Source organism: Bos javanicus, chromosome 1 (assembly GCF_032452875.1).
Source record: "Bos javanicus breed banteng chromosome 1, ARS-OSU_banteng_1.0, whole genome shotgun sequence".
NCBI lineage: Eukaryota > Metazoa > Chordata > Mammalia > Artiodactyla > Bovidae > Bos > Bos javanicus.
The window spans coordinates 144,998,058-145,009,002 of NC_083868.1; the positions used below are offsets into that span (position 1 = coordinate 144,998,058).

At 55.1% G+C, this 10,945-nt stretch overlaps 1 long non-coding RNA gene across 1 annotated transcript; it reads right to left on the reverse strand.

Moving 5' to 3' along the window:
• Positions 1-221: 221 nt before the first annotated feature.
• Positions 222-5,780, reverse strand: LOC133251292 (uncharacterized). Its single transcript, XR_009737563.1, has 2 exons — positions 1,725-5,780; positions 222-678 (listed from the first exon to the last, which is right to left on the reverse strand). It is a non-coding gene; the product is annotated as an uncharacterized LOC133251292 (long non-coding RNA).
• Between the last annotated feature and the right edge of the window lie 5,165 nt (positions 5,781-10,945).

The following is a 10,945-nucleotide window of genomic DNA, read 5'->3' on the forward strand; positions in this document are numbered from 1 at the left end:
CAGTCATGTTGCATCACCCAACAGTTGCACTGAGGATTTGTGGGGAGAGTCCGAGCTCCCAGGAGATGCACACTGAGGTACTCGGGGCCAGTGGACATAGGGTCCCCCACTTACTTTCTGCTGATTCTAGAAGCACTTCAGACAGAGGGTGAGCATTGGAGGAAATGGGATAAAATGCAGGAAATTAGCAAGTCAGCATTAAGGCCCTCTCTTCTGGCAACTTTCTGTGAATTTTCTTTAAGTTTGAAATGATTTCAAAATAAATACTAAAGAAAAAAAAGAGCAGTTAGGTCAGAGATGAAATCTGTTTCTCCCAAGGAGGCGACCACACGCTCATAAGCCCAGCAGGCAAGGCCTGGCTCTGTGTTTATGAGGCTGTTTTGCTGCCGAGTGCGCTGAAGCTGCACATTTCAAAGCTGACCTTAGCTCCCTGGAGCCGGGTGTTTTCCAATCAGATGTTATTCTGCAAGGAATGAACATTCAGCTTCCGGCGTTTGGTCTCCCAGCTAATGATGCTTTCCGGGTGCACGCACTCTTCTCTACCGAGAGTTCAGATCGCCGGCCCACTGGATGCAGGCGCCAGTCCCTTGCTGGGCACAGAGAATGTTGTGGGCGACGGGGGTGAGCTCGCCAGCCAAGGCATTTATCGGCAGGGAGTTGAGAATCCCAGCTCATCTCCTGTCAAATATGGAAACAATAGTCAAAACGCCTGGTATCTTGCGGTTTTCAAATGTTTCAATCAGTCATGTAAACAACAGCATGGGTGTAAATGAAGCCCATGTGTAATGGTCACAAACACGGACCATCCGGTGGAGGGGGCGCTGGCCTGAGCTCCCGTGGCTCCTGAGCCCTGTCCCTGGGGCAAGCCACACATGACCACTGAGGACCCGCCCAGGACTCCAGGAGGGGTTCAGCTGACGAGTGTCCACTGACAGGTGGGGCTCCAGAGAGGGGGCGGTGAGCTTCCCTGAGGATCAGTCTGCTCTTCCTCCAGCCACCTCCTTGCTGTGGGTACCATGGGTCCCTCCTGCCCGCAGATCTGACCAGTGGTGACTAACACTGCCCCGGGGCCACTTTCACATCACTCCTGAGCAAGGCAAGGACCTGATTTACAATCAGTCCCAGGACCCAGATGGTTGCTCGGATCAGAGTCAGAATCCATGGGACCGGCCATTCTTCCATTCACCAGGCTTCTCAGCTTGGGACAGGGCTGGGTTGGCCAGGGCTGGGCTGGCCATGGGCACAGAACTGGACAAGGGCTTCCTGGGCGCGGGAGGGGCTGCGTCAGCACATCGCTAATCTGTATTTAATTCTGGTAGATGCAGGTTTTGGTTCTAACTCAGTGCTCACTTATGCTTGGCATAAGTGCTACCATCATCCCCACCAGAAGAGGGTAAGAAACTGAAGTGCCAGGAGACCACACGTTGGGAAGTTCAGAGCCTGGACTTGAAGCTCTGATTCACCAGGCATCCAGCTGCCCAAAGGAACGTCAATAAGGACGTGTGGGAGTCCTGGCTCTCAGGGACCTGGGGCAGCACAGGAATGAAGAGCTGGAGGGTTCACAGCAGGGCTTGTGCAAAGGCCCTGAGGGGACGGGTCAGCTCTGCAGACCCAGGGAAGGTGAGCCAGGCTGGGAGCAGAGGGCAGACAGCCACACGGAAGGGCCCGGAGCAGTAGCTGTGCTCAGAGGTGGCCTGGCAGCCCCAGGGGAGCGCCCTCCTCACCTGTGGTCAAACCTTGTCTGGTTCCCCCCACCCACTTCTGCTCTGACTTCTGCAGAGGCTGCACCCCCAACTGCCCTCACACGAGCCAGAAAATGTAAGGGAACAAACAGGCCGTCCTCACAGTCGTCATCACCATCAGGGGATCATTGTTGTTCGGTTGCTAAGTTGTGTTCAACTCCTTGTGACCTCATGGACTGCAGCACGCCAGGCTTCCCTGTCCTCCACCATCTCCTGGAATTTGCTCAAACACATGTCCATTGAGTCGGTGATATTATCCAACCATCTCATCCTCTCACCCCTTCTCCTCCTGCCTTCAATCTTTCCCAGCATCAGGGTCTTTTCCAATGAGTCAGTTCTTCGAATCAAGTGGCCAAAGTATTGGAACTTCACCTTCGGGGGATTAGGAAGAGGCAGTTGATGGTGCGTGGGGGCCAATGAGAGGAGACTATTAAACTGTGCTAAGAACTTCACGAGGTTCCAACCGTGGGGCCTTTGTTCCCTTGGTGGCGGGGGGGTGGAGGGATGATGCTGGAAAGTTCACTGGGTTCAGCTGCGTTTATGGAGCACCCGTGGGGGGTGGAACAGGGGTGACCACATGAGGCCCAGGGAGACTCTAGACACAGGTCAGCCCTGCCCGGCCTCCTGGGTCCTCATGCCCACATCCTTGTGAGTGACAGGGAACATGGGCACAGGGAGCCTCTGCTTAGGACAGAAAGGAAAATGGGGGCCACCTTGGACTGGGTCAGAGGCCCCTCTAGGGAGCTGAGGTTCCTGGGAGACCCAGTGATGCCTCCTGCTGTGCCTGCCGCCCGAGGACCTTGGCTGGAGCCTGAGGCCGCGTGTGCTGAGGACCTGGGGGTCCCTGCCTGGTCTGGCCTCTCTGCTGTCCCAGCAGCCCCTTGGCAGCCTGTGTGCCCTGAGATACCCACAGTGCATCTGGTCACACTGGAGGGGACACAGTGAGGTTTAGGGGCAGGGTGGTAGGGGACACAGGGCTGGGTCTGCCCGACCCTCCCAGCCTTGACCTTGCTGACTCCCAGCCCAGCAAGATGGGTCACAGGTCCCAGGCCACCTCCTCCCTGAAGCCGCCCTGCCTGCTCTCTCTGGCACTGGCATTTACCCCATTGTCGCTATGCTATGCTGTGCCTCCCATGCCCACAGCCACGGGGTCCTGAAAGCAGGACAGGTCTGCTGCCCCTTGGGAGTGGGATGAGGGCGCTGAGCAGCACCAGAACCCCTTTGGGGGAAGTCCCTTGCCCATCTCCCTCAAGTGAGGGCGCCACCCACTGCTCCTGGAGCAGCGTGGCCCCCCACCTTGCAGGACTCAGCGTGTGTAGTCCAGTTCTTGGCCATTTGAACTGAGAGGCACGTGGGGGCAGCAAGAGGGGGAAGCTGTGTGGGGGGGAGTCGGGGGAGGTCTTGGTTTCTGCAGAACAGCTCAGAGCTGGGGTCAGATTCCTGCGTGCATCCCTGGAGGAGGAGCTGCTTTATCATTGTTGGAGCCATCACCACTGCCCTGGACTGACTGCTTCTCTGTTCCTGCTTCCCTCACATCTCTAATTAATAAGTGCTGAATCTGCTCTTTGGCACTCAGGGATAGCTAGGAGACTAAAGGCTTTTTCTATGAACAAGAAAGGGGACTCTGAGGGGCTTTCGAAACTGGGAGCCCCACAGGGTCCTGCTGGGTGTCAGTAGCCCCCCCAGGACACCACGTCCTGTGCCGCTGACAGGCAACTGCCGGGCAACCTAACCTGCCCAGTACAGGTGCAGCCCAGTGGATGCCTGGGTGGCAGGGCGGGGGCGGGTCACAGGACCCTCAGGATCCTCGTGCAGTTCAAGAGGAGGGGCTGCAGAAACACCTGGGCTGGGTTCTCTGAGCCAAGAGTAGGGGGAGGGAGAGCCAGGTGACTGCACCCAGGATCAGAGGTCACAGGAATAGCTGCCTGGACCACCAGGCTAGAGCACAAGGTCCCTGGGTGACCTGGGCAGCAATGGCTGCAGAGAGAGAAGGTCCTGCTAAATCACCGGCTGCCTGTGGGGGAAGCTGCAGGTGTTTCTTCTGCAAAGCTTCTTTGAACTTATTTTTCCTTGAAAACTCTGATCTACTTTTGGATTGAAGGAAATCAGAACGTGCCACCCGGAAACGTGCCCCTTTGCTGTGAGGATTATTTTGAGCTGGAGGCAGTTAAGAAACAACAAACACTGGAGGGCTTGCTGCCTGCTCCTTCCTTTCCTTTTCTGAAGATCATTTCCATGTGCAAACATGTCCTCAGGAGGTCAATCTTGGGCTTGAGTCTGTATAACAAACCTCACTAAACAAGCCCTGTTTCCTCCCCACAACTCGCCCCCGCAGCCAACACCCCCCGCCTCTTCTATTCTCATCTCCACAAGTGTCTCTCTTTGTTAAAACGATGTGTAACCACCCCACCACCCCCTAATCCTGCTCCTTTGGAGTTTTATTTCCTGTAACGCCCCTGTCATGTGTGCGTAAAAAACCTTTTCTCTCTGTTAATCTGGCTTTTCTCAGTTTAATTCACAGGTCTTGGGAATAGAACTTAAGAATGTAGGAGAAAGATTTTTGTTTCTCTCCTGTAGGACGTTTAGGTACCCACACAGAGTTCATATTGCTTTTAAACTCAGAAACCCTCAAAAATCTTTTCTTTTTAAAATTATACAGACCCCCAGGCCAGACATGCAGGGTGGCCCATCGGCTGATGGGGTAACAAGAAAGTCCGATGTCAGCCCGCTGTCCCTACAGTAGATGTTCTGCAAAGTTGTCTTGACAGAACCTGTTTCTTGAGTATTACAGGTGGCTTCATTATCCCAGAAGGTTGCAGGAAAGGGGAACCCTTTCAGGGTCTGAGAGTGGGCTCTTGTCTAAAACTCAGAAATGAATTGTCTGAGGAGACATGTGTGCTGACACAGCGAGAGACTATCGGGAAGAGGCACCCAGGGGCAGAGAGCAGGAGGGTAAGGGAACCCAGGAGGACTGCTCTGCCACGTGGCTCAGTCTCAGGTTTTATGGTGATGGGATTAGTTTCTTGTTGTCTCTGACCAATCATTCTGACTCAGAGTCCTTCCTGGTGGTCCACATGTCCCTCAGCCAAGATGATGCCAGCGAGGAGGATTCTGGGGGGTTGGTAGGACACTTGGACTGGAGTCCTCTTTCCCCTTTTGACTTTTCCCTAATCCTTCCAGTTGGTGGTAGCTTGCTAGTTCCACGTTCCTTACCAGGACATTTTGTTGTAAGATAGCTCACGTAAGTGGTTACTATCTTGCCTGGCGTCAGTCAGTGTTTCCCCTAACAAGAGTGCATCACGTCCCATGTCTAGGAGTTCATGTCCAGCTTTTACAGGAAAAGATACAACCCAGCTGACCATGCAGTGTGTGGGTGGACGCTCCTGCCCCACGTCCTGAGCCGACTGTGCAGGTCTCATCCGAGCTCCGGGCCTGAGTCATGGCCTGCTGGGCCCCCTACTTCCCTCCCACATCCAGGCCTGGGGTTTGGGGAATCGGACTTTGATGGATGTTGGTCTATTACCAGGAACGCGCCTTAGTCCTCTTCCTGCAAGAGAATGTGGGCTGGCGAGAGCAGCTGGACGGCGGCCATGGACGAGTCCCTATTGACCTCTCCCAAAGATGGGGCCGGGAGCCACGCGGCTCTGTGCTCTCAGGGCTGGGGTCCCCACTGTGGCTGGCTGTGCCCCTCATCCCGAGCCGACTCTGGGCCCTGCCCTCTGCTGCTCCTGCAGACCTCCCTGTGTGCCCAGGGCCCAGGATGCCCAGGGGCCACCGAGGGTCTGCCAGCGGGAGCCAGTAGGGCAGACAAGAATTCCTCCCTTTGAAAATAAGAGAAGAGACTCCCCCCTCCCCTCTCTTTCCAGAACATCTTTCTGCATCATTTCCAAATGTTTGTAAATCATGTTAATGGCTACATAAGCCTCTGGCCTGTCTCACCACTCAGGAATGTCTCCTCAAGGCCTGGGAACCAGGGCTTTGAACAGAGATCTTTAAGGAAGGTGACCCCCCGACTCCTGTTTCCTGGGGGGTGGGGTGGGGGTGGGCCTAACGAGCCATGGACTTACACTGCAAAGGCTCCTTATTGAGAAGAGCCTGGTCTCTTTCTATCTCTGCAGTGGCTTCAGCAGTGGCTGTGATATGCCTCACACTCTGGTTAAATGCTGACTCATCATAGAATTATGTCCTTCTCTTCTGCCTTTATGGAGAAGTTTACTGGGTGGGAAAGAGAATGGGTTTTACTTCTGTCCCCCCTAAATCCCTGGCAATGGAAGGAAGAAGGCTCAAAGTATCCCCCTCCCTGGTTACCCCCTTGCCCTGCAGGCCCAGGCACAGCCACTCCAGTTGCAGACCCTGTCTACTGCACCAGTCCTTGTAAATAGCCTTTGCCAAACTCTCCTCCCCTCCTGAGTGTGCCCTCCTGGGTGTGTCTGCCAGGCACCCATATCCCACAACCTAGGGCCAGCCTTTGAAGAAGAGGCCACTGTGTTAGCTGCATTTGGTCCTGGGGGTCAGGAAAGTCCTGGCAAGCTAGAGGCTATATGGAGTGTCATGGATTCCAAGGCTCGGAGAGCAGCCATGCGTCTTTCCCCTCCTGCACCCTCTCTACCCACACGTGCCCTGGAGAGGCTGGGCCTCACCAGAGCCCCAGCCCCGCCTGCTCATCTCCCACACCCAGACCCCCGGGGCCCAGAATCTGCCCCTGCCTTTCCATTATTAAGGGCATGAACTTCTCCTCTTCTATCCAAGTCTCCTTCCACAGCTCTGGTGGGTCAGCAATTTAGACCAGCTGTCCCCATCATGGGAGGGGCAGTCCCAGGATTCCTTGCCATCCCATAACCCAGCAGGGCTCCTCATGCAGCTGGCCAGCTGCCTCTCTGCTCCCTCAACCCCTTCATGCAGCCTGGCCACCCTCCCACCTCAGGGATCCCTAGGAATGCTCTCCTGAGCTCCCTCACTTCCTTGAGCCTCTCGTTGTGGGTGGTGTTATAGAGCAGAAGGTAGAAATGAGGACCTTCAGCAGAAGAGCCCCCCACAGACCCCCTTGGGAAGTGTAGCACATGCACAAGCATGCGTGCCCACAGACATGTACACGCACACTGACATGCACACACGTGGACACACATGCATACATGGATGAGCGTACACGCACACATGGACATGTATGCAAACATGGATTCATATGCACACACGGACATGCACGCGCACATGGACACATGCACATACACAGATACATGTGCACACGGACACACATGGACATGTATGTAAACGTGGGTGTGTATGCACAGAGAGACATGCATGCACACACGGACGCACATGCACATACGCATATACATGTGCACACATGGACATGTATGTAAATGTGGATACATATGCACACACGGACATGTGTGCACACATGGACACACATCACATGTGCAGATATACGTACACACATGCATGGCCATGCACATGGATCTGGAGTGGATGTCGGGAAGCATGCCTGCCTGGGAGCTGGCACGGAAGCTGGGAGGAGCCGGCCGTGGGAAGCGGAGAGGCTGCTGCCCTCTGCAGAAGTGCTGGTGAGGACAGAAGCCCCAGAGATTCTGCAGAGACTCGGGTGGGCCCAGGGTTCCCACTGACCTGGGCTGTGGGCAGGGAGCCAGGCTGGTTCTCCGTCTCCAAGGCTGGGATGGAGCAGCCCTCTAAGCCACAGCCCCATCATCCAGGGCATGAAAGGCTGGAGCTCAGCCTCCCCCGCCAGGCCATGGGCCCCAGGGCTACTCTGGTTCCCAGGCCCTGTGACCCGCCAGCCCAGCTCCTCTAAGCCTGGAGGCCTGCCAGGTACTCTGACCTTCCATCCCTGACCCCCAGCCCTCTGGCCACACCTTCCCTCTCCCCACCCATTGGGCTCTCCCCGGGCCCAAGGCATGGAGGACCCGAATCTCCAAAGACGACTGAAGGAGGTAGGGAGAGGCTGATTTTTCCTCCTTTCATCTTGTGGCTCACACACAGGGGCCTGTGGGAGTCTCCTGAATCTGAGGGAAGGAGGCGGTGCAACGGGCCAGCCCCTCTCGTCCCTGCCTCTCCATCTCCCCCAGGGCCAGAGGGAGCCACGGCCCCAAGGCAGCTCGTCTAGCCATCTAGCCATCCAGCCGTGTGCCCCTGCTGTGGGTCTCAAATCTCAGAGGGGACGGACAGGGAACCTGGCCAGCTGGCCTCTCTGCATCACCGAGTCCACGTGGAGTCTGTGGGCAGCAGGAAGGAAGCAGATGCAGGACCCAGAGCCAAAGGGTGCTTGGCACGCTTGTCCCCAGTAACCATACCTGGAGCTTTCTTTACTCAGGTCACAGACAAAAGAAAGCTGAGAGGCAAATCCACAGAACTTTCACTTCTCACCTTGAGGATAAAACCTCCAAATGTCAGGAAAGGTACAAGTGAACTGAACACAGAAGTGGGCTTGACCTGGCGGAGGAGGGTCTGCTTCCAGGTCTCTGGGATCTGAACAGTGAGGATCCCACGAACAGAAGCCAAGCCACTCGGGATAAAAGGGAGATGACAGCGCCCTCCTGTCCTGAGTCTGTTGCAGACCCTGAATCTTGGGCACAAACGGAGTTGGATTTACTAAATCATGTAGACGGTGGCGACTTTCTCACTTCCCAACGGGCTCAGGTTCAAGGGACGTCGGATGGTTCCCTGCGGTGGCTCTGACAGCCCTGTGCTGGTGTCAGATGTGGTCGCTGCGTCTTTATCTCCTGTTCCAGCCCTTGGCACCCTCCCAGGCCTCTTGGGGCAATGGAGCCTCCTCTGGTCTAATGCCTGGTGTCTCTAGGATTCGCACACCCTCCCCAGTGATTCTCAGGGTCTCCACTCCAGGGTGGGCTCCTCTGTGCAACCAGGGGTTCCCCTGCAGGTGGGATGAAGGGGGGTGTCCTGTGGCCCCAGGAGCCCCTCCCAGGGTCTGGTTCTAACACTGTGTGCTCCCCAGGACTCAGAACCCAGAAGTCCTTTCTTCTTCCACAGACACCCTGGCCTGGGCTTCAAAGGGACATGGATGGTAGGCATCTCCCCTCCTCACATCGGGGCTCAGCTCCCACTACAGGAGGGGCTGTAGGCAGCCAACAAGCAGGAATGGGAAACAGACACATCATGGGTGCTGCTCTTCTGAACCCAGAGAGTGCAAGGACAGAGTGACATTTATGATGACTGCATCACTTCTCATCCTCTGTAGGAAGGAACTGGTGGAGGGGCTGCTTGGATCCTTAGGAGGAGGAGCAGGCTGGTTGTCAGCAGACAGCTGTCTGGTGTTGTCTCTTATGCCATTGGTGCCCAGCTAATGTGGCTTCAAGCAACCCTAATTATCCCCAGTCTCAGTCTAGCCCCCAGGAGCACAGCTTGGCTGTGGAGTAAATCCCAACTTCACTGTGATCCCCCGTGAATGCTGTTGTTCAGTCGTTCAGTTGTGTCTGACCCTGTTCAGTTGTGTCCAGCCCCGTGGGACTGCAGCACACCAGGCTTCCCTGTCCTTCACCATCTCCCAGAGCTTGCTCAAACTCATGTCCACTGAGTCAATGATGCCATCCAACCATCTCATTCTCTGATGCCCCCTTTTCCATTTGGCCTCAATCTTTCCCAGCATCAGGGTCTTTTCCAATTGAGTCCACTCTTCTCATCAGGTGGTCAAAGTATTGGAGCTTCAGCTTCAGCATCAGTCCTTCCAATGAATATTCAGAACTGATTTTCTTTAGGATTGATGGGTTTGTGTGAAAAAAAGAGCCTGAGAACGTTATGGGGTCAGAATCCTTGCTCTCATCTCAGACACCTTTGTGATCTCCTGGTTGGTCCTGGTACAAACCCCAAGCTGTCCCAGCCAGGCTTCTGTGCCTCCCTCAGCCCTGACATCCTGGGCAGTGGGGGCTCCCCTACCCCATCCTTCTGCAGAAGATCCAGCCTGGTTCCCCTGCCCTGGGAACAGGCTGTCCAGGACAAATCTAACTGATCGTCAGTGAAAATGTTGACGGGTGATTTTGTCGGCCATGTCCCTGAGATGCTCCGGGGACATGGTCACCAGTCCCTGTGTAATGCAGAAAAAGCTAGAATTAGGCCATCCAGGTTCTGGCCAGTCTCCACCTCACTGTTCACGCTTCAGCTCCAACTTCCTCTGGTTCCAAATGAGCAGAAGTTGTTGGAGCTGTTTACCCCATCAGTGTTCAGACGGCCTGTGTGAGTCACACTTCTTTCTGGACGTATCCACCAAACATCCAATGGTTCAGTCCCAGAGGCCAAGGAGCTTCCATTTGTTCAGAGCCTACGATCCAGACTTCAGCCAACCCCAGGAAACTGTGATTCAGCAGAATCCCCCCGGAGTTACTCACCAGCCTTGAGTCAATCTGGCCGTAATGCTCCTCGCTCAGAATTCCCCTCCTAATTCATTGCGGAATCCTCGCCTGTGACCTACCAGGCACCCTGTGGTATGGCTCAGAGAGTCCCTGTTCCCAGGAGCTGGCAGTCTATCGAGGGGAGAAGCTGGGTGGTAACCACCCAGGTCCAACTGTGATTAGAGCAGGATCAGGTGCCCTGCAAGATGGAAGGGGGTGTCCCGAAGCTCCAGCCCCCACCTGCACCACTGGAGGGGGCACTTCCTTCCATCCTGCTAATTATGAACGGCTGCTGTTGGCCAGCTGTATGCCTGCAGTAAGCATGTGTCAGTGCCCCTATTGTAAAGTGGTTCCTTTGTACTTACTTGGATTCTACCTACAAGCGGGAGTGTATATAACTAGTCTTGCCCATGTGACATCTGGGGACACTGTGACCATCTGCAGGTCCATACATATTGGTGCAGCTCATCTGATGGCATTCTTCTCTATTTGCTGAGTAATAGTATGTTGCATATTTTACCTGTGAGGTGCACACATTGGTGCCCCACTGTATGCCTGCCAGGTGCACACATTGGTGCCCAACTGTATACAGTGGTCTGTTTCAATCCTGCACAGAATTCCGTTGGATAGACATTTTGCCACAACCAAATGTCCACCATGGACATTTCAGTTGTCTCCAACATAGGGGATTATGGATCATGCTGCTATGAATACCCCTTGGTGAACTTGAGTCGGTGCTTCAAGGTACATACGGGGAAGGAATCACGGATCACACCTCAGAGGAGGGTGACCACCAGTTTCCTAAAGAGGCTGTAACACCTGCGCATCCACCAGTGCCGTGTGAGG